The sequence below is a fragment of the Rhopilema esculentum genome, chromosome 14 (genome assembly GCF_057945365.1).
Source record: "Rhopilema esculentum isolate cy_ngs chromosome 14, ASM5794536v1, whole genome shotgun sequence".
NCBI lineage: Eukaryota > Metazoa > Cnidaria > Scyphozoa > Rhizostomeae > Rhizostomatidae > Rhopilema > Rhopilema esculentum.
The window spans coordinates 3407033-3431996 of record NC_142828.1 but is presented as its reverse complement, the minus strand read 5'-3'; the positions used below and the strand labels follow the sequence as shown (position 1 = coordinate 3431996).

At 34.1% G+C, this 24964-nt stretch overlaps 1 protein-coding gene across 6 annotated transcripts in view; it reads right to left on the bottom strand.

The window, feature by feature from the left end:
* LOC135695831 (uncharacterized) overlaps positions 1-22878 on the bottom strand; it is a 106658-nt gene extending 83780 nt beyond the window's left edge. For 4 of the 6 annotated variants that reach the window (XR_016144573.1, XR_016144574.1, XM_089112391.1 and 1 more), the window contains exons 1-4: positions 13950-14081; positions 7926-7968; positions 7203-7289; positions 1574-1698 (exon numbers count right to left, since the gene is read on the bottom strand). The gene's annotated coding sequence lies outside the window, so the exon portion shown is untranslated. Of the gene's footprint in view, positions 1-1573; positions 1699-7202; positions 7290-7925; positions 7969-13949; positions 14082-22860 lie in introns of those variants that run through there. The other 2 variants (XR_016144575.1, XR_010517303.2) reach the window with 2 other exon arrangements.
* Between the last annotated feature and the right edge of the window lie 2086 nt (positions 22879-24964).

Below are 24964 nucleotides of genomic sequence, written 5' to 3'. Positions count from 1 at the left end.
TTGACTTCATGCTTGTGATGATAATGATGTTAGTAACAGCAACTGGGTCAAGAAAAACTACGTACCACAAGTACACTCATTTTTTATATAAGAAACTGGCTATAAGAAACGAGTACTTGACAGTCAGAAAAAATTAAGGAACTTCAGTACTCCAAGCAAAAAAATTAAGAAACTATCAAATCGTGATAAAACTGAGAACAACGAAATTTTGTAAAATCCAAGAACATGATTGCCCTGTTGGCCTAGAACTTATGACACAAGGGATAAAAATATACTTCCCACATCTAAATAAAGCATCAGAACGAAAGCGAATCTCTTGACGTGATAAAAAAGGTCACGAACCTTTCATAACATCATTCATAACATCATTCATGACATCATAATTAAGAAACTCTTAAGAAACAATGAGTATTGAAATTTCCAGAACATTAAGAAATTGGAATATTCAACATCAACTTTCGTTTCTTATGAAAAAATGAGTGTAGTAGGAAAAATTTCTCAAAGCAACAATTGGTAAAGCTTTCCTTATCTGACAATGGCTTTCATTAGAGGCTTTTAAATGCCTGCTTTTCCAAAAGGGTTCGAAACATTACAAGGGAAGCAGTATTAACCAAAAAAGACCCTTTAAGGTTGGTTTGTCATGCTATATACCGTAAGGCTTGGTGTGAATCAAGTTAAAAAAAATTCCAATTTCGATTGACGGACATTTTCAAACAAATGACAGATAATTTGCACAATTAGCCTCCTGGCAATGGACATCCTCTACAACGGACACCCCCTTCAACGGACACCCCCTGCAACAGACACTCCCTGCAACAGACACTCCCTGCAACAGAGAGTTGATAGCTCAGACCATAAGTTGGACCAGTTTATAGAGGTTCACTGTATGTATGGTATACTAAAGGTGCCTACTGGGAAAGTTTTCATTAAAATATCCCATTCAAAAGCTGCAACAACTGGCATCTTACAATATCAACAAATAGGGAAATATTTCTTCATTGAAAATACAGTGATCGATATAATGTTGAATATGGCGTACCACAAGGCTCACGCCCGTGTCTATTATTGTTTTTTTCAATCAAACATTGAAAATGGTGTAGGTGTTGCAACTTCGAGCAATCAAAAGTGAAAGGACCGTTTGGATTGGCAAAAATATTTGAGCTTAGGCCATAAGTGAAAGATTCCAAAAGTCTCTATTAATTTTTTCATTGAACATTATCTTATTATCTAGGAAGTCAAAGAGTTTAATGTAAAAAGAGCATGTAAAATTTAGAACTCCATCCCCTGACTTTATATCCAAGCACTTTCATTACATTAATTTGTTCCGAGAAATCAGTGTTCGTCAGTCACAATGGTTTGCTATTACTGAACTAACCTCACAGGAATTTAGCCAGTTCTCCTCATGCTACAAAATGGCAGCTCGCCGGTTTTTCTTGAAAAACCATTGGATTAGCATGTGTTTATTTGGTGCCCTAACAAGAGGAACTAATACAGCAACAGGCAAATCACCACGCACCTGAATGAATATATTACTTATTTGAATATAATTACTATTTAAAAGAAGCCAAATCACCTTCGTTCCAGTCCTTCTCCTTACGGTTGGTCGTATCTCCACAACTTCACTGAAATGTTTTCGTTTCCTTTGGTTAGAAGAGGCCCTTTATCCATCCCTTCTCTGTCAGATGTTTCAGATGATATCTAAAAATGTCAGTGAACAACCTTCAAAAATAGGCATTAAGGGGAAATTTTGAACTTAGAAGAGAGTTTTTGAATAACTATTAACACAATAAAGTGGATAAATATTAAACTTATAAATCCACTTTGTAGCTGTGGTGGAAGAAAGTTTAATGTGACTAGGCAACAAGGTAGGTTTCATACATTTTAAATTTCAGTTCTTGCATTCAAAAGAAAAAGTTAACTACTGTGAATAAACTCGCATCAGCTGAAGCATATTTTTGGAGGACAGGAAAAGTCTCCTTCGCATATCTATCATAAAACATTTAATAGTTTTTTCCGTAAGGGGGAGGGAATCAAAACATTTTTCTTATTAACTACCCAGTGTAACAAGACCAGTGAAACCGTCTCCTGTGTGAAAAAATTCCTGACCAGAAAAGCTCTCTTTCGAAAAATTGAATGATATTGGGTATCCATTTTCTTAAGGCTGTGGCAAATTTAGGTACTCGATACTCTTTATTTGTTACAAGTTTTTAATTTCAATGTCCTAAATTTTTAAAATAAGAGCCCCTATATTTTTTGCATGCTTTTGAAGATAGTAGAAGTTTGCGTCTAAAGTTTCTTGCAAATTAGCCAAACACTTTAACATAATCACAAAATGCAAGAGCTCTACTTTTTTCATAATTCTATTGTTCATAATTTTGCTTAGAGTATTGAAAATTCCTATTTTTACTGAATGTCTATTATCCAGCGCTCGTTAGCAGCTTAAAATTTCCTAAAAGTATTACTTTCCCTACCTGAACTGCACCCTTTTTTTAAAGAACGAGATTTTTGTTGGGATAATTTAAGGTCTGGGGCCTCTCAATGTTGTACATATTTCAACATTAATATATTGATGAATTGTTTTTTGGACCACCAAATAACAGAGCTGCGTAACGTTATTAGTTCCACGATTGGCCAGCTATGAAATCGGCTGTGTTTTGCTAACATTAGTAAAAATTTTGAAGAAAAAAACTTCTATCGTTTAATTTTCCACATCTTAAAGGCCCCCTTAAAGTTGGCAGAACATGCTCTTAGATTATTCATATTTTTTGACAAATCGAGCATCTGTGTTCTTATAAAGTATTTTCGTATAAATAAAGTGTGCAATAGCTGCAAGACTGGAAGGGTACGTGAAAGAAGGTGAAATCATGCTGGATTGGCTAAATGTACAGATCAAAAGACAGATATACACGAAAGAGGCACTACAATCCAATAACGAGGCTATTGTGTGTCACTAAACAGGCCTGGCAGCAATTGTAAGACTAACAGGAGGTTGAACGGGGGTGTATCCGGTATTAATGGCGACCATTTCAGAAAGAATTATTACTTTTTATGGCAAAGATAAAGCACAAGCAACAAAGCTTTGTTTTCCATGAAACAACAGACGTTATGATTTGGAACAACACCTAGTGATCTTGTTACGGCCAAATAAGAAGGCCCCTTTCTTTTCAATAAACCAACGCCTGAACGGAAGGATATCTTTGCAACCAGGAAAACATAGAAAAAAGGATATTGAAAATATATTTTGCTTCTTAAAAAGAGAATTCCTAAACCGTGCAAAATAGCAATAATATAAAAATAATTCATAAATATCAATTGTATTCTGGAAGAAAACGGCTTTCTGAAATTGAATGAAAATGATTTGCAGGTAGCAGGAAGAAAGGCCCTCAAGAGAAACTAAACAGTACACAATTGCGTTAGATGCCCTTGGCACACAGGGGACGAGCAGCAACAAAAAGAAAATGTCTGAAAAAGTTAAAATTCTTTGAAAATGACAACCTTGCTGCAATTAGTAACAGATAAAACCAATCGGGGAAAATGACTAAAATAACAGGTGTTGTAAATATTGAATTTGCCGTAGTTAAAAAGATTACGAAAAAGTTCGTATACTTTTATTGCAAGTTCTTTTCAGCTAAGGTGACGTAATAATTCACCTCAACGCGATTGGCACACACCAGGTAGCCTGCATTGTTGCAGATCGCTTTCCTAGGCCTGGGTTAGCCTGCAATATGACCTTAATGATAGCCGGTCCTCAGCTTTCAGGGAAAAGTATCGCAAAAATTTGTTGGAAATGCCGTTTTGTGATAAATCTATGATTAGCTTGAAAGAGAACTTTCAACTGTTAGGAAGTTACTTCCATCGCAAAGAATTTTGTTCTTTGTCAAATTCCAACAAGTCAGCTTCTGACAGGAGAGCAAAGACAATCTTAACGTTATGTCCTGATTAGATCTATGATACTGAGAAAGTTTAGAGTTTCCAATTATTTTATTGAGCGTGTCTCGTGTGACAACCGTAAGAGCACGCTGAGACACGCCAGAAATCTAGTGGGGGAAAATATATTGAGGTCAGCTATAAGGTTAGAGTAAAAATTTTCTGCAAAGGTGAAAAAATCACTGCACCGACGTCTTCAAAAACTGATATTTTGCAATTGATAAGAACGAGCGTTTAGAAATACAGTATTATCTTAAATTGATACTTTTTGAAAGTTTAGACCATAACCTGATTTTAGCTTTACAAATAAAAGACAGACCTTTAACAAAATTTTGAGCCCTCTACTTCCTATGGTCCTTGCTACCACATTCTTTCCATGATCTCAGAAAGAGTTTTCCCGGAAAGAATGGAAAAATTTAAACCAAAATTTCTCTACACATCTGCAGCTCTTTATCTGCAAACATTTTTTCAAATATCTTTCAAGTAATTAGTAGTCAACGTAAGTATAAAAAGAAATAAAGATCATTTTTCGATGTTTGCATTGCCAATTAACGCATGAATTAATGCTGCCGTAAAAAATTTTTTAAATTCAATTAAAAAGAAGTAAAGTTCAACAATGTGAGTGGATTTAAAACTTTAACCTAATGATTCAAACTAAGCAATGCAGAAGAAATGTGGAACAAAGGTTTTACCATTGTCGCAAATGGCTTGGAAATATGAGCATATGGAATAATGTTACTCTGTTAGATTTTGGTTTGCAAAGGACAATTTTTAAAGTAAAAATTGATAGGCGGTTGTAAATATTGACCAGACTCCTCAAATGAAGGTAAAGAGCAAGACAGACAAACCTCACAGGTGATATCAACATATAAATTATGGCGTTTCCACCTTTTTAAAAGCAACCCAAATTTGTTTTAGGAAACAGTACTCGGTTATCCAAATAAGCGTGGCGGGATATCAAACTTAAATCAACAAAACTCGACACTGACAAATCAAACGTAAATGTTTGGAAACAATGCTAACAGTAGTAATGTGACCTTCTTGTAAGCATGACTTAAGGATATATTTTCTGCCTTCAACTGGCCGTTTATGTATCTGCAGTGAACAGTAATATCAAGGTACTTTGTTAATCTTCATTCGTCCTAATTTCAGCTGGTATTTTAATCCAGCATTACCAAGTACAGCACCCATTTCTCTATAAAAAAGTCCTTAACACGTCCCTAGAACCCTGGACCAGCAGAAAAATTGGAAACGTCCATAAAAGGATCTTTGATAACCCAAAAATGGTTCTCATACAAAAATCTTGTTCTATTAAGAAAATGATTTTCAGATATACACAACTTTTTAAGATTGACACCCAGCTTCTTAAATTCATTGTTGATTTTAGTATAAAAATTTCTTAAAGGTTTTCTTTGTGATGAAGAGTTACTTTAAGAAACACAAAAACGCAACGTAAGATAAGATGGCAATAGAACACCTAATCAGTCGCAAGGAGCACTTCTTTCTATATATCTATATCCAATAAACAGGGGATAGATGCCTAATTGGGGGAAACAATGATTTCTAATGGATTTTCGTGATCAGTGCTATAGTTTCTAAACTTTTTGGTCTTACTAGGGCTCTGTATCTTTAAGAAGGTTTCTTAAAAACAAAATCCGTGTATTTGAGAAGAAAATCCTGATAAATTGAAAGGATGAAGTTGAAATGTGTGAAATGTAAGGATTCTTAATGTAAGCAGTCAAATTATGTCTATTATGGTATAAAGATACGATAAGTAAGTTTGGATAAAATAATTAGGTATTACAATACAGAAATCGCCAAAAGAAAGAAATTTAGCTTGGCTCAAACCTGAGTAGTTTGTTTATGACATGAAAAATTTAGATTTCAAATCTATTTGTAAATATCAAAGCTTAAATAGCATGTCCACACAACGTATGGAAATCGTTCTGTTCGATTTATGGGAGACTGACTGGCGTTTTTGGGTGACAAATTGAATAAAAAGTTTTCATTGAAAAAAGGCTTCACCAACGTGTAGCTTAGAAAAACCAACGTAAACTTCGAGAATTATAGAAGACTGAAAACCCCGACCCCTTTTCATTCTATATTTGAGAAGGGTGGGGATTCTCAGCTCAGTCGGTCTAGTCTAAGCTACAATATCAACACAAAAAATTTGCATGAATAATTTGATGTGAAATTAAGCAACCTGTAAAAAGCAAAAATTGATGTAAAAAAGCTTTTAGCATAGCATAAACTAAACAAGTTATAAATTTTACAAAAATGGTGCGTCATTTTACAATTAATGCCTTTGAACGAATAGTTAAATGATGAAATCAAATTATCACCAATTTACAATCAGGATAATAAGATGTTGAAAAAATTATCTAAAACTGCTTCCCATCTTCATAAAGCTATAGCATTAGAGGTTTTTTGTTTTTGTTTACAAAAAGTTGATCTCTTATATATTTTAAGTTTTCAATAATTTTGCAGAAAAAAACTTTGTAGGTTGTCTTTTGATTAGGATACTTTTTATAAGAGCATAACGGTCCTAAAAAACCAAATCAAAATGAAATGAAAAATGAAAAATGAAAAATTATATTATTCAATATTGTATATTTTACAGTTGCCATTGAGATCGAAAGGCACCATTAAGACTTTGCAATTGATATGAACCCCCTTTTAAAACATAACGATCCCTTCTCATTCGGGAACATTTTATTTTGCTACCTTCAAATTTTAGAAAATTATTCTGACGTAAAAATACTCTGAAGAGTGTCAGACGTAGAGCATTAGAATAGATCTTGAGATATTTGTTTTTTTAAACTATTTTCAACCTTTAGTATAGGTCATGAAATGCTTGCTTTTTTAAAAATCATTATAAAAACTTTTACTGCTAAAAACTGTTTAGTCAGAACAATTACCTTGCTAAAAAATTATAAATTAATTTAGACAAATACCAAGAAACTCTCACATGGTTCAATTGGAGCATTCAAGGACATCCGAAAACTTTTTATGGCATTATACATTCTCACTTTTTATATATTTCAAATACATACTAAAAAAATAATTCTGACTTTTTAAAATAAAAATATAATATATTTTCTGAAAATTTAATCGACCAGTCTTAATAAAAACAAACCAAAAATTAAGCCAGAAGTTGATATCGAAATTGATTGCAATTTGTTTCTTTGCATTTACACTTCATTTCGTATCCTATCAGCAGGCGAAAAGAATTTGACATCCAAAAAGCAAGCGAATAGAATTTTGATACAACATACCTCCTTGATACCTTGCTTGTTGAAAATTACAAAAACTTCACGTCTTAAAATTTTTCAGCGAGCTGATAATGGCTTATGATACACGGACTGAAATGAAAACAATTCAAAAAAATATTTGGCTAGCTGAAATTTTTTCAGTAATTTCGAAAATTAAATAAAAGCAAATTATATAAACTACCATATAATATGTAACTTCTTCAAATTTCTTTATTCTAGAAAATATTTTAGCAGTCCCTATTATTAATAATACTGATAAATCTATCAGGGAATTTATCAGTATCTTCTCTTTAAATGCTACTGATAAATTCCTTGATATGAAAATATTTCTTTCAGTCAACAAACTTGTCATTTTAATCCGACGATTATTTCAAAAACATTATTCGACAGTTTTTTCTTACGAGATCAATGCACATTCATGTTTTCTTACGAAACATTTTGATCCAACTTTTCAAATTCTTAAGAATTTCAGTAGAGATTTTGTAAGAAATATCAAATGAAATATAAATGTGCATGAAATTTAAGGCTAATTTTACACTGAAGACCCATATTGTATTTATTCAATTTTAGATCATTACTCTTAACATTACAAATATCATTTGATAACGTGACTGTTTTAAAAAGGATAAATAAGATTTTTACAGCCAATAATTTTAATGAAAGACTCGTTAATAGGTATATCAAACTACTTTGACAGTCTCAGAAAGAAAAAAAACATAGCTCTACCTTGCGATGTCTCTCGCTGACGAACAGGTATGCATGATGTAGCCTAATAAAAAGACATACGATGTAAGTTTTATAAGCGCTCATAGGTAAAGATGCATATAATGTTTGTAGAGTTCTAAAAAATTTTAAGTTCTTAAGTCATAGTTTAATTTATAATTTCTGAAAGAAATACAATTTAAATGAGCAAACTATGTCAAAAATCGAGCTTGTCGAAAAAAGGGAATTTTTTTAAATAGAGCAAAAACGGAGCTATGATGAATCGCGTTGCTTTCAATCTGGCTCCAAAATAAGCAACATTTCATGAGAATTTATATCTGAAAAAATTGGATGCTATATCAAATATCGGATAATATAACGTGGGACTGAGAGATTACATTTCTCAACTTAATATTTTCCTATTGAATAAAAATCAAGGTTTGAAATATGCAAAAAGGTACGTTCTAATTCAACTGCAATAAGGACAGCAAAAAACATTGTAAGAAGTGTTGCTAAATGAATATATAATATTTATGTTAATTCTATCCTGCAATCTGGCACGCTGGCAACGATTTCTTAGGGTATGATGGGAAGGACAAAATGCTTTGGCAATTTCATATACGAAACATTTTTAAGGATTGGGCAATTGCTGAAACTGGCAGATGCTAGGCGAGATGCAAAAACAAAAGATCGAAATATCACTTTCCAAATATCATAGGTATATTGCTTATATGTTGATGTCTTAAAATCAATGCAAGGTACGCAGATGAAATTCCAATGTATACCAGGAAGGAAATAAAGAAAACAATTTATTTCAAACATAGGCAAAAAATTTATGACCGCAGCATTAACCATTATACGTAAATATATGAATGTGTACTAGAACTATTCACATATTTATACCCAAAATAATTTAATCTTTTTTGTACTTATTTGATACGTTTGTTTAATAATATATTACCAATTTATGGATTTTTTATTAAATTTCAGTTCGAGGTAGTTGCAAAAGAATTTTTTAAAAGAAATTGCAAATTAAAGAAAGCAGAATGCTACGATTAGATTTCATTTTTAAATCAGGCTTTTATTGTGATTAATCAAACTATCTGATGCAACTAACAGGCACAAGCGCTTAACTAAAAGTTAAAGTCTAAAAAATCTAAAGAGATATCAAACCAATTGCTCTGCGTACGACTGCATTTTTATTAAGCAAAGAAAAGAAAAAATCACATATCAGTATGAATTACATAATATATTGGGTAGAATAAATATATCGCTATAGCAGCATCTTGAGTTGCTGATTTTCTTGTTCAACGTCAATGAAAATTGAAAAATAATAAATCTTTAATTTAAAAATTCAACTTTTTCGAAAGGACTCAAAATTGCAAAGGAACTAGAAAGAGCTTAGATTACTACAGACTAAATTACCATTGACTAGGGGAAAATGACAGGTGCATTGTTTATAGATCTGCAAAAAGCTTTTTACACTGTCGAGCATTCAATTTTACTTAAAAAGTTACCGTGTTATGGTATCCGTGGTGCTGAATTGAGGTGGATAAAAAGCTATTTGAAAGAGAGACGACAGTTTGTTCAGTATACCTGGAAGAGCTCTAAAGTAGAATATGTTTTGCCACAAAGATCTATTTTAGGGCCATAGTCATTTTCTGGGGGGCTAAAACCGTATAAAAGTGGGGGGGGGTAAAACCATATAAAAAGAGGCATGGGATTTGTTCCACCCATACACCTGGGATTTTTGCAATCAAAGACTCTAAACATAGTCATAATGTTGACAAAATTCTCCATGCAAATGGGTATTATTATTCGAAGTTTTTGTTTTAGGAAAATCATGGCAATTATAAATGAGCTGGCCGTAAGTTTCCATGGTTGCAGAATCATTGTTAGTGTTAAATGAAAATAATAATCACAAGAATCAAATGTAATATGTTCACTCCTGAAAGTTTATTATCGTCTCCTGAAACAGAATTTTTCGTTTTCAAAGACCAACGGCAAAAAGTGATATTTTTCTATTTTCTTGAATTTCTAATGGGAATTAAAATAGCGAGAGCAGCCCCGCCAAGGTAGGCACCCTTGAACCTAGTGGCGATGGCTGATTTAGTGGAGCTGCAAATACTATGGCACAAATGGGTGACAGAAAAAGGCAAAAGGGATTGAGAAATGATACAGTTGAACGGAGGTGTTGGTCAGCAGACAGATGGGTCCAAAGCAAACAAAATTTACTGTCAATGTCACAGTCTCTCAAGGAGCAAAGCTGAAAATATCTATGGGGTCACTCTTGTTGGCTGAGAAACTGCAATATAACGAAGAATGATGACAAAGATTGGGTCAAGGGGAGAGAACCAGAGAAGGCGTTTTGAATGATAGAAGAATTCGAAGAAAACTTAAGATCAAGTTGTATGAGAAAACCATCAGTGCTGTTTTATTGCATAGTGCAGAAAACTAGACACTTAACACATGGTCATATCAAACTAATGAACTGACAAACTCCAGTGACAAAACTTATTGATAGTTAATAAAAGGAGGTTAGATACAAAAGATTGACAGCAGGCACTTAAATGGGAGGAGTGTCAATCCTAATCCTCTAATCTTTAAAAATCTTTGAATTGGAGAGCAAGCAAAAAACTTAAACTGTTAATCTAATCATCCTTTATACTGGGGGATAACATTATCATATGCTAATGTTGAGAGTGCTTATCAATAAAGAATGAAATAATAGAACTGTAGAATTTTAACATTCTGTTGATAGAGACAATCTTTGCATAAAATTTTAACTAGATTCATACTCTAATGCATATCATTTGATATTGCAAGAACGAGAAACAGGTGACTGTGGAGTTCAAGAACTGTGACCTAGTAGAAAAGATGCAAAGTGAGAAGATGACAGTTGTGGGACATGGCCTAACAAAAAGATAGAAATGATCTTTAATGAAACAAGCTAGCTAGATAAACAAAAAAAATTTATTGCCACTTGGGACACCTTAAAAATCAGAAACTAACATGATCAGGCAATAGCTTTAGGCAAGAATGCCAACAACATTGTTTCCTTGCATAAAAATGTGCCAATTTCGAGCATCCATTAACACACTGGGTGTAGAAAATTTCCTGGCTATCAGCATCATTGGAAGATTGAAGACAACACTGATGCTAATCATAAATGGAATGGGTAACTGTAACTTTTTGATTTGATTTTTGGCATGATTTGAAAGTGTCAGTCAGCTAAAGTTATGAATTTGAAAAAGAAGTGAGGGTTTTGAAATATGACAAGTCACCAAGTTTTGCTGGAATCTCAGGTGAATATTTACTGGCAGGAATAGATGTCTCAGTTAATAAAAATCTATTCTACCCTGTTCTTTCAGACCCTTATGCTGACATTTAATACTCTGAGAAGTTTCAGACAAAAAGCTTTTAGTAGTATGAAGTTCTGATCTGAACTAAATTACTTATGAATAAACATACTTACATACAAATAAATGTGCTAAAAATAAATGTGCTGAGGTAGGTAGTGTTAAGATTATATAAGGATGATGCAATGGAGAAGGAAAGATCTAGAATTGGGAAGGAGTCAGCATGACTTAGATGTGTGAAGCTGTAAAAATGGTGAAGCGATTGTCCTATGGTCTGGATGCCATGAATAGGGGGGTGTCATTGTGACGGCATGCTCAATAAATGAGTGGGAAGTTGTGGAGAACGGCCTATGTGTAGTCACTTCAAAACAACATATGGTTTTAAACTAAGAAAGTTCTATCAAAAGATCATATACTTTCCCGAGAGAATGATACAGGATGTCAAAGGCAGAGCAGAAAACTTATGTCTCCTACTTTTATAAGGTATTTTGAAGGGTTTTCTTCAATAGGAAGCTGATGCAGATTATCAACAAAGCTAAGATCTGGTTTGATTTCATATATGAATAAAAAAAAGAATTGACAACAGCAGGAGAGACTTGGTTGAAAAATGTCTTTGCTCTGTGGTTGATAAGTTTCAAAGAATCAGTTATTACTAAATTCATTGATTTGCTCAATATTCTGGATTATCTTCAAGCCAATATCAATGCCAAGCCAAAAGCCATTGCTCTAAGACAATTTAATTAACTCTAATATGAGCTATCAAGGCCCACACCCTTAGCTGATGGAAAGATTATGAAACATTTAACAATAACAACCAAAAATATAAGCAATTTAATAGCAATATAACAAAGATGAGGGAAATCAAAGAGTATTTAGGATTCACTTATCAGCAATTAGTGTAAAATGATGTGAGATGGCATTTTTGGAATGGCTTGAAGGATTGGCTCCTATGTTATAGCTTCCTTTAGATAGATGGAAAATCACTGTAGCACACATTCCAAATCTTCAATACTGCTTGGGGATGATTTCATACAGGATTAGTGATATTTTGTATGGTGCACAAGGAAGATATGAGCCAAGCACAATTGAGACTCAATGTACATTTGACCTTGTTCAAATGCTCAAACTTTGAAACCCCCACAAAACCAGGCCAGGTTCTATTGAGAAGCATAGTTGGGTATGTTTCATTCATGGCAAAATTATATTGAGTCTAGGCTTTGCCTTCATAAAGGGTGTACAAAAACATAAACATTATCAAAAGGAGAAGTGGCTAGATAACTAAAATAAAAGAGCAATGGCTCCTTCCCTTCATTTTGCTCTTATTCTCATTTTGTTTTTGTTTCTGACAACAAAGCTAGTTTTATAAAGAAACAGGCTGTGAAATGCACAAACGCGCGATCATGCCTATCAAATAACGTCTGCAGGCACATCTGGAAAAGTGGTCTTTTCTCAAAGTTTCCAATTGTTTAAGAAGAGAAACGACTCAGCTACAAGTTTCACCATGTTAAAATCATTAAGATACTTTAAAAAAGTTGCGTAAGGCCATTACACTAGGGCTATGAAGCCCAGAAGCACAGAATGTGGCATTAGTAAATGCAGTTGAACCTCGAGGATAATGAAATGCGACAAGGTAAAGAGAGGTTGAAAAGATCCGAATTATGAACACAAAGACACTGTAAATTTTGAAAGCCATGCAGTTTGTGACAAAATTTGTGAAAAACCTAGAGATGAATTATCACACAATGTGTATAATGAGAACAACAAGAAAACTTTGAAGATCATAAGCCTTTAGTCGATTTCCAATCATGTTCACTCAAAGTAAAGGAAAACAATGCTTCCCATATTGCAGTTGCAGCCCTTAAAGGATATTCAATTGTCAAAGACTTCAAACAAATTGCGTTGATTATGTCAAATGTATCTGGCAATGAACTTCGGTTCAAATTCAGAGAATTTTTAGACGTCTACAAAAGCAAGCTTTACCGCTTTCTGAAAGTGATCTATGTAGCAAAGAGAGAATAATAGATTTTCCTAACAGCAAGAACAAGATGTTCAAGTATGCTGTTGTGATTATTTATGCCCCTTGTGTTGATGCGGCTGAATCGATCATTGAGTGAAGGCTTTTGTAAAAAATATTCAGGACAAACTACAAATATGGGCAGAGCACGCAAGAGATACAAATTGTGATTGCTGTAAATGGTCCAAATATTAAAAAAGCTGAAAGTATCCTTAATTATAGAATCAAAAAATATCAATCAAAATCAACTGCCATTTTGTTCCTTGCTCGAATAAAATTAAAGACTCAAACTCTTCAAATGTTTTGAAACAAATGAAAAATTATGGCCAGATTTTCCTTTTTGTCGTAAGCAAAAGTTTGTTTAAACTCTTTAATGCTATTTTGTTGAAAAAACCAACATCATTCTAAAGTAGTTTTCTGTTAAAGAAGTTTTTTGAAAATTTACTCATTACTGAACATTCAGAAATACACATTATGCAATCGCAAACTGTTCTATCCCTCATCAGCCACTGATTAACGCCCCTTCTCACTAAACGCTTCTAATTTAATTCAGAATTTAGGCCACTCTTGACATGACAAAAACTAGGCCTATCCTTTAAATTTCCACCTTTTTGTCTTGAAAAAAAGCAGGTGACAGAAAGGCTTGATAGTAAACTTCAGCGAAAAAACACTTACATCTTTCCTCATCGGCATTTCCATACTGTTTCTACAATCAAGAATAGATAACGGACATCTTGTTTTGATTTAGCCATGATTAGTAAGCCTGTTTCGCGCGTAATCTCCAGATTCCACGAATTCCAACACAGGGCTATGGGAGTCATATGCTAATGTCTGCATGACGTCACCAATCAGAATTCAGAATGAGGCCAGCATAACATGAGATGGTAAAGCAAACAGTTTTTGAGCTTGGACATGGCGCAACCTGGATATGAAGCTAAACAGGAGGGTTTCAAGAAAATTTGCCTAAAGCCATTAGCACGAAACATGGCATCTCTGGTTTTCCCCAGAATACAATGCATTTAATTAAATTCAATAAATCGAACGGTTCAATTAAAGAAATTCAGTCTCCGTTTACACTCATCCAATAAATTGAATCGCTTTTTAAAAGGGTTCCTTCATTTCGTCATGGACTCCGTTGAGGAATGTGCTGCTGCTTCTGCTATTATTGCAATTGTATGTAAAATACGAAAACATATGCGCAAAAAATTAATGAGGCAATAAAGATCCGTCTGGGTAAAGCCCTGGTTGACCCGACGAAATGAGCTGGGAGTTGACAATACGCTTTTGAAGGAATTTCAGCTGCGATAAAGTGAATAATATCAAAGGTTCTTGAGGATGTTTTGTGAAAACTTAGATGAGCTCTTGTGATTCTTGAAATTTGATATCCAAAAAGAAAACACAAGGCTGCGAGAGGCAGTACCAGTAGAACTTAAATTAGCTTTTTGTCAACTGGTAGTGTTTCATTTTTTTTACTCTTTGCACCCAGTGTATTTCAGCCTTTGCTTTTCGTTTTTTTTATTCAAAATAAGAGAACAAAAACAATTTGAAAACAATTAGGCTTGATTCAGGGACATTTGCTATTTCACCTTTTAGAAAAATATGCTTTTTCACCTCCAAGGTAACTTAAGCCTGAAAATGCACATTTCAAACGTCCCCATTATCTTTGCTAGTTAGTCTGAGACCATTTCATCAAAAAGAAAAAACTAGAATAAAAATGCCAGTCAGACGGGGTACTGACAGTGAAATGGCTTTTTATTATCTCCTATAGTTTTTTAATGGAAGAAATCAAAATTTGAGTTGATGTTAAATGAACAGCATCGAAAGCCTGCACTCTACAAAAGTGATCGGTGACGTCCTGAAACAATCTAGCCTAGTATTTAATGACGATCTTTTTAAGCATGTTTTTAATAAAGAAAATTTAATGGGGATAGATAAAAAGTACTCTAAAATGTATTGAATTAGCTAATAATTGATCGAAATTGGAGGTGCTATCTTTGCATATGATTCGAAGTACACGTTAATGAATCTTTTTTATTTAATTTTTTAATTTTCTATCAAGGAATATCCATAGAAGTAGGCCACAACTAAAACGAGACATTATAAAGGATATCATTGCTAGGCTAGAGCTAGTCGAGGTGCATCCATAAATGTTGATATGCGATTTAGAGAATGAAGACTTTTTTGCAGAGGTTATCAACATGAGATCGGAACCTCAACATTTTTTCTAAAGTTACTCCAACAAGTCTCTTCGGAGCTCTATTTCAGGGGCGGATCCAGAGGGGTGCGAAAGGGGCTCGAGCACCCCTCAGATTTGAGGAAAAACTTTTTGGGGATTAAAGCTTATTTTATCGCAATTTTGTTTATAATTATTTAAACCATTTATTATCTCTTTTACCGAGAAGTATGCACATCTCCTGAAATTGTTATATCCGCTTCAATGCCCCGTCTCACAACTGTTCAACATTGTTATTTCAGTCCATGCATTGAAGTGTTATCAAACTCCCCCTGGTTGTACTGTATAGCATTCTACAGACTCGGAAAGCATTGTCTCCTCTTATAACCAGCCACTTGAGGAACCCGTGGCCTGTAAATTATACGATTTTCTGCACCCGTGGAAGTGAATGTAGCCAATCACAGTGCCAGGTCGAGGGGTTCTAAACTTTGGCGCGAGAACCCATGGATTTCAAAATCCAAAACATCAAAGAATACCGACCAAACCAGGGGGAGTTTCTTCGCTTCAATCTACAGTCAAATGTATAGTGGTTTTATGACCAGGGGGAGTTAAGCTTGAACAGGGGGAGTTGAGGTTGACCAGGGGGAGTTGAATTATGATACAGCACGCGACGAATGCTTAGGTGAAGTGCAAATTTGCAATATGTTTTCGTAGGTCTTTTGACGATCTTTACCTGGTGCTCGATGCTGTAACGGCAGAACTTGTAAACGCTTTGGTTTATATAACAGAACGGTTTCAAGTTTCAACTCCGTGTTTCACGTCTTATTCATAGACCATGAGGTATGATTTATATTCAGAGGATAAAGCTTGCCCGAGCCCTTGTTATTCTTTTGTTAATCATTCAAGAACTACATACAAAACATCTCAAAAACTTGCCCATAGTATTCTTGACCAAAAGGGGTTTTCTTCTTATTCCTGCCTATATTCATACGAATACTTTTTTCTCTAAAGATTTCAAATTCATAAAAATACTCAAAACGGCAGGCCCATAGCGAAACGTTCAGGGCCTCATTTGTTTGGTTTGGTATCATATGTCGATGCATGCCATGCATGCTGTGTTTGAATCCCTGTGTTCAACTTTTGTCCGACTTTTTCCTATTGTTCTATTGTCTCTAATGACGTGCACTGCACTTCATGTTCAAGGGCTTCATTCCACCAGCCATGATTAAGTTCTAATAAATGGCTGCAAAGAGTCAAAAATTAAACTTTGCTTTGGAAATTTGTGGGCTCGGGCCTTTTGCCACTGCGGGCAATGATATCATATTTGACTACAGTTTCTATACTTTTGTACCCTAAGTGAATATGAGGGGGAGAGCTGCAAATTGCGTTTGGCATAAAAGCTGAAGCCAAAGTTCCAAGTTCTGATCAAAGTGTAGCAAAAAATTACTATATCAATCGCGGCATCCAGGCTTTTTAGTTTATGGAAGACTTTCATTTCATTATGGCTTATTAGCAGGGGGTACGGAGTTTGTGCATAGCAACACCCTTGGTTACCAAGCTTTACGTTTTAGCACCCCTCAGAATAATTTCTAGATCCGCTCCTGTCTATTTTATCACAGACCCACAGATGTTTACAGAGACTTCTTTATCTTTCTTCCCAAAGATATGAAGATGAAATTTTTCTTCGTTTATTTTCATGGAATTCTCCTCAAACCATTGTGATAACAATCAGGCGTCTCTTTCAAGTATTAATTCTATACTACTATAGGATTCTAATACTACGTCCAGATCATATCCACATGAAAAGATAGTATTAGCATCCGCGTTATTACATAAATCAGCATCTTTCACCAGATAAAAATGTCATTAATGTAGAAATTGAAGAGCAGGGGATCCAGCACTGAGTCTTGAGGAACGTCAAAGAAAGTCTTTTTCAGCTATTTACTTTCACTCTTTGCCGCTTTTCATACAAATAGCTGTTTATTAGATTAAGAGCGCCTTTGCTGAATCCGTATGCTGCGAGTTTTGCTATCAGAAATGCATGAATGTGGTAGTCAAAAGCCTTGGAAAGATCGATTCAAACTGCTCCAGCATATCCTTTGCCATGCAGGGGTGACTTGCATTTCCCAAGTAGACTTATAAGAGCGTGCTGTGCATGAAAGCCTACTATTACCATTATGTTGCTTTCTTGAGTTCCTGTTATACTTGTTCACTATATATATTGTAGTCCTATCCATTTCTTTGATTTCATCTCTTCGCCAATCAAGGAAAGGTGCAGAGTACCGAATCAATGGCACTGCCCAAGTATTAATAGCAGATATAATATTTCCTCTATTTAGCCTCGATTTTAATACTTTCTTCAAACTTCTTTTACATTCAGCTCTCACCTTTTCTTTCATTTCATTGCACAGTACTTGATCAGATTGTAAAATACCAAGATATTTATAACCATTTTCTTCATGAAAGGATCTAATCACTCTGTCATCGGGAAGTCTGACACCATCCGATTTCGTCACTTTCCCTCTCTTGATCTCTGGCATAGCACATTTCTCCAATCCAAATTTCATCCTTGTATCTGTGCTAACAACTCTCACAATCCGAATCAAAGCATCCAGCCCACTTTCATCTTTTGCACACAATTTTATATCATCCATGATTTCAGATGGTTGATTAACTCCTTGTTAGAACTAAACTGGTAACCTATTTTTATCTTTCGGAGAATTAAATTCAAGGGAATCATAAATAACAAGGGCGACATGACTATCCTATTGAAAGCTGCCCTTTTGAATTTCACTTGGCCTAATGATTCGTTACAGCAGGTGAGTTCTGTTCGCCAACCTTGCATACTTGCAGTCAACACTTTCTCTACATTGGAGGCAATGCCAAACATGCGCATACATTCACTTAGCCATGAGTGGGGCACTAAGTCATAAGCCTTACAGTAATCTAACCACGCCATTGCAAGATTGCTTCGTTGCTTCGCCTCTTTCATCGTCCTTTGGTCAATATGTAACAAGTCATTAGTCCCTCGACTTCCTTTCCTTCAACCCTTCTGTTCTTCAGGGAACAGTTTGTTGTCTTCTGAACTGCATACATACTCTCTGCTATCACACTCGTGAATAGTTTCCAGCACATAGGAAGGCACGTTATCGGGCGATAGTTACTCGGTATGTTACCTTATGTCTTTCATTTTCAATACACACCTTTTTTGTGTCAGCCAAGATGGAACACTTCCTTGTCTGAGGCAGTCATTTAGCTGATAGGCAATTCTTTCATGAAGTCTGGTGAAACTCTTTAACCAGTAACCCTGAACCAAGTCTGGCCCAGGGGCCCAGGTGACTTCAAATTCGGAATCTTAGCCAGCACCGACTTCACTTTTTCCACTGTAATGACCAGATCCTGTTGTTGGTCAGCTTCCATTTCTTCCTTTATTGTTTTAAGCCATTCAGCATCCTTTTTATGTTCTGCCGGTTCACTCTATATCTTACTCCAAAATTTTGTTTATCTGGTACCATATTCGTTTCTGCTGTTCCATTTAATTCATCATAAATTTTAATAAACATACCACATGTGCTAGCCAATTTTTCGCAAGTTCAGGTAATGTTATTTCCAGATAAGATTTTCAATCAAGAGAACGACTAAAAATTTTACATCCTTAGTTTGTTTAATGGGTTGATTTTCAAGTTCAATATTTACTGATTCTGATGATGAATGTTGAAAAGACTTAGATACTATAAAATTAGTTTTATCGATGTTTAATGACAATTTGTTCTTACCTTTCTAACTCTTTATTCACTATTCTTTGACTATTCTTTGCAGCATATCAACATTCTAAGCCTCATATTATAGATTTGAATCATCAGCAAATACATAGATGAATAGAACAGAATTCGATTTTGGTAGATGATTTATAAAAACTGAGAAGAGAAGTGGTCCAAGGACAGAACGTTGTGGCACTCCATATTATGTTGGTTGAAGCTAGAAACATTCACATTACTATTTTCTACCTGATAAATAGGATTTCGACCACTCTAAAGCAGGTCCTCGATTTTCATAATTTTAAAGCTCCATCAGAAAAATTGATGTGGTTTACAGTATCAAACGCTTTCTACAAATCAAGAAAGATCCCACAGCCAAACTTTCTGTTGCCAAGAAAATTTTTGATGATTTCTTTAATGCCGACTAAAGCATAATTTATAGATTGAGTTATTGTTATAGATTGACTTTCACGAAATCAAAACTGAAACAGGGAACGCCAAAAAACAGAAACGTCAACACAATAGAACTATTTCCAGCAATGTGAGAAAAAAATGAAAACACAAGATTGCAATCTGCAGCATTTTAAATAATGCCAATACCTCATTACAACACAGCACAACATTGCAACACAATTCAACAGACAACCAACCAATAATATAGCAGCAATACCTCAACATGGCAGCAATCAATACCTCAACATGGCAGCAATCAATACCTCAACATGGCAGCAAAAGACAATGCAACAAGACAAAACATTGCAATCTGCAAAACTTAAATGCAACGCAATATGATCATGCTTCAAAACGCAAAACTTTGTAATATTGCAAACGGCTATGTTTGTGAATTAATTCTCAAGTTCAAATCTAAGAAGCCGTACGTAGAGGAAGAAATATTTTTGGTACTGATTTTTTGGCAACTGCATTATTACCAATAATATTTTATTAGATTGTTAAATTATTAAATTGTTAAATTCAAAGTGGCTATAATAAAAGCTAGTTTAGGTCATCTAGAAAATTAAAAAATACATGTAGTGGACTGTTATAAATATTTGTTAATATATGGAGTACTGTAATTATTACAATAAAACATTTTCAGCAAAAAGGCATTAGAGTTAAAATCAAGCTCAAGTTTGCAAAAAATGTTTGACAGAGGTGAACGTGGTAGGTTTCTCCAGACCAAATTTTGAGGTTGTTTTTTAATTTAGTAAAAGACGTAGAATCTTTGATAAATTATGAGACGGTAGCCCGACCTTTGGGCCTTTAAAGCAAATTGTTTCTGTGCCAAACGCAACAGTTATAATTTTATGAAGAGAAAAAATTTTAGAGTCTCTTAGATTAGAGAGATTTTGATATTTAATAAAAATCTCTCTTATAAAGACTGGATTCAAGCCAGTTTGGTCTTCTACATTTTGGTCATAAGAACCTGTAAGTTCTTATGTGGTCAACCTCAACAGTCAGGTGCTCGTGTTTCTGATTGGCCTATTACGATCCTCAACTGGGTATATATTTTTCTTAGCGTAGAGTTTTCGATCTATGTTCTGACGTTTTAAACTCTGAAGAGTGTCAGACGAAAAGCTCTAGTTTACTAAATGTTTGCTTTTTTAAAGCCATTTACAAGTATTGTACCAGCAAAAGATTGTTAACCTGTAAGTTTCTCTTCGGCACAGTTATTTTTCTATTTTTCCATTAAAGCCTCAAAACTGGATTCATAGCCCTCAGAAGTAACTCTTACTCCCCATTCTTGTATTTTATCGATTTTTTGTTGAAGTTGTCAGCAGTGGAACATCCACGCCAAGGGACAACATTGAAACTGACTGATTAGAAAGGCTCTCATTAACTTGGGGCAATACGCGAGAGACAATACAACTTGTTGCTAGAATTCTGACAGCCCCGGTAACATGACTTTCAAATGTCAGTTCATTGTCTATAGTAATACTTAGCATATTTTCCTAAGTGCCACTTTGCGAAGATGCACAATTTTGATGATAACTGATATCGATTATCTTGATGACATCAAAACTGATATAGACTACACTATTTGTTAAAGCAATCCGAAAGCTGTTAACTGTAAAAAGACTACTGTTGATCTTTCGTTAAATGAACACGACTATAGCCAAACAAAAAACGACACTTGAAGATTCTTCAGAAATCTAGCTTCAATTTGTTTTATATTCCTTAAATACTTATTTCAAGAAAAGCCCCTAGATACCAACGAGCTTGCGAGTAACAATTCAACACTGAGATATATTCACTTAATCGTTTCTTAAAAAAAGTTTTTTGTTGATTTTGTTTCTTAAATCTTATTGCACTTTTTTTCGTATGATCAAAGATCTATAATAGAGACGAAGCATCTGTTTTACTTTGCATCATGTTATTTGTTTTGGCACAGTAACATCATGCTAAACTATGGAACAATTTATTTGCCAGCTTTTTGCAAAGTTTATTGCCTGTAAGACATGGTTTAGAAATTAAAGATTATTGTCAAGCTACCATAAAATTTACGGATTTGCCTTGTGCAATAACTTCTTATAGTTCTCGGCCCCCTGTTGTAAAATCAAATTTAGTGACCTATGCAGCCTGTTCAGGTTACGCAACTAAAAAAGGAAAAAGCTATAGCCGACACTTATTTTAGCAAATTAAAGTATCATTTTGTTATCAATAATTTCTTTTTAATGTCCAAGCAAGAAAAAGAGTGACATCTTGGAGCGTGTCCGTGTTTCTGTAAAATATTGATTCATTGGAAGAGATTGTTGAAGAATTTTTGCTTTTTAATGCGAATGATAAGATCAATAATTTACAGTATGATATTCTTTTATAAAAAACTTTTCAAAGTCTGATTTCTACTGAACGATAACTGCAACTGAGAAGAGCAACAAAGAAAAATGCAATGGACATGTCAAAACATCGATATGTAAAGAGTCTTCCCCTCAAAAAACATACTGAATGTCTTGACCAGTTTCCTTAAAAGTTCATTAATGTGGCATTTCAAACTAAGATTTTATCCAAATGAATACAAAGAAATTTTATCTTTCTAGACTTTTTACCGATTGGCTTCCAATCTTAATGTTGACTGAACCATGGCGAATCGCGAGAAAACTTTAATGTTATTGCCTTAGCATTATCGATGTTTAGAGGCGACTTGTCGGTGTAAAACCATTTTTATCTTTAAGCTCTTTATTATGTGTTTGTGTATATGTTTTTGCAGCAAATGAAAATTTACTGTTTAAAAGTAAATAATTTAATAATCTGCAAGTAAGAAGGAGGGTAAGGATGAATGAGGTAAATTATTAATGAAACTGAGGAAAAGGAGTGGACAGAGAACAGAATCTTGTCTAAATCCATAGGTAAAATTAACTCTCTTTGTAAAATGGAGTATAAAAAATTACTTTAGGAGTTTCTAACCCATTAAACAGGTACGATTCAAGCCAAACTATTGCGAATCTTTGAATTCCATAATTGTGAAGCTTTATTGAAAGAATGCTTTGGTTAACGAATTTATTATTGAAAGTATCAAATTTATTATGAAATAAGGTTCAAGAAAGAATCTGCAGCCAAATTGTATTTTGCCACGTGCATTTTTGAGTCGTACCAAGTAAAGCAGGATTGCTTCGTATATTGCTTCGTTATCTTACAAGATATATTTCTGAAACCTCACCTTAAGATATTGAACAGCGCCTGTGTCATAAGAAAAATTTCTTCTTCATACATCTCATTGGATAAAGGACGTCGATTTCTGGGGATGAGATGAGAAAAATATTAAAGAAAGATGTTGATAATGTAGATTTACGATTGCATATGATCAACAATACTAGAATCAAAGAAAGAAAGTACAATTTTGTGAGCAATGCTCTTACAATCAAAAGTTAACTTAAAAAGAACGTCAAGCAGTATGTCAACCATGCCTGTAATGGCTAGAAAAAGCACTAGAAAATTGGAATTTCTGTCACGCTTTTATCTCTTAACTTGTCATCTGAGAAAGACAACCACTCTACTATAGGAGTGTCTCTCAACATCACTCTAGACTAGGAAAAAACTAGAATGAAAAGATTAACTTATATCTCAGACTTGATATGAGATCTTACAACTTAAAAGTGAGAGCAATTTGCAAGTTGTGAAAGTGCAAATTCAAAGCAAGTGAAAAGTTGAAATGGTATGGTCAATGTTCTGCTCATTAGCTTTTAAGTTTCTGGCATCAATGACTGTTAACGCAATGGCCAATTTCTTTTATTCTTTTAAATCTATCTAACAAAAGACATCAAGACATTTACTACTTTCAGAGTCATGAGACCTTTACTTAGTAAATCTGAATTTCTATAAAACTCTCTCCTCGAAATTCCAAACATCAACGTGTTTGATGATGGCTGAATTTCCCCTCAGAAATTGGCCTTACTGTTTAAAGACTTTTGCAGTGGTTGCTTGCAAGACTCTTTTCTGGTAGTTTTGCGGTATTAAGATAATCAAGCATTCTCTTGCAATCTCGAAAACATTTAAATGCCTTTTCTTGTACACGCAAGGTGAGCATTGAATATACAGAGATCTCTGATGTTTGTTAGTGAGTGAGACATTTAAGAACAGAGGCGCTTTGGCATATAAATTGTCTAAGAAAACTATTAAAATAATCCCGAAAGCTATATTGCATATCTTCTTCAAAAGATTTTCTTTAAATGATTTCATCTCATCAACTAGCACAAATAAATAAGTAATGGTATTGAAGAGGATGATTTATATTGATTAAAATCTTTCTCAGATGACGATCAATGAAGGTAGTGTTGATGATCGCATATTTGAAATGTCAGATAAATGAGTAGTATTTGCTAAGGAAATTATGATTGGGAAATAAGATCATCTTGATATTGCATTAGATTAAGTCTTAAAGGAATATAAAATTTCTGACTGGCAAAGCTTGTTCTGTTCTTATGGGATAAACCATTAATTCCATCAAGGATAACGGGGCGTGTGAACAAGATAAAGCTACAGGAAATATTTTATCAATCTCTTAAATTAATTCTTGTTCGGTTGTTCAACTGGTACTCTTCCACTCTTCCATTCTTCTACTCTCCCATGCATTAAAAAATCTGTATCTGGGGTACGTTCGGTCTCAACAGATATTTGATTGATTTCACAAGATAATTATCTAAAATTCAACAGTCTTCTAACCAAACCAGAATTTAAAACATTTCATTAGTTCCACTGCTTTAATGATCTCGTATCACAGATTTGCTAAAATTTTAAATTTCTATTGAAATTTCACCTCACAATTGCAAACATCAGCAAGCTTGATGGTGCTTTTATTTTTTCTCAAAAATTGAAGTTTCTCTCCCAAGACTTTTGGCAGCGGTTGATTTTAAGACATTACTTAATAAAGGTATAGTCAGACCAGCCAATAATGGCAATGTGCTTGTTTTGGATTTTTCAATTCCATTTTTGATATACATTATTGCATTGCATAATAACATTCTTGTCTTCGTTTGTATATTATACATAAACTGATACTATACACTTTGATATAACTAGCAGAAATCTTCGTGTTACTGCTCCAATAAACACCTAATGCTCCAGGTATTGTACCATCTAAGTGAATAATAACAATTTCACTTTAGGCTGGTCACACTTTCATGAGTATCTATCTACCTATCTGCTGAAAAACCATAATATTCAGCTTACATAGCTATGTGTTCAATATGTTCAAGTTTCACTTGACACACCTTTTTTGCTTTCTGTTCATATTCAATGACAAAATTGGGGGGCGATTTAATGTT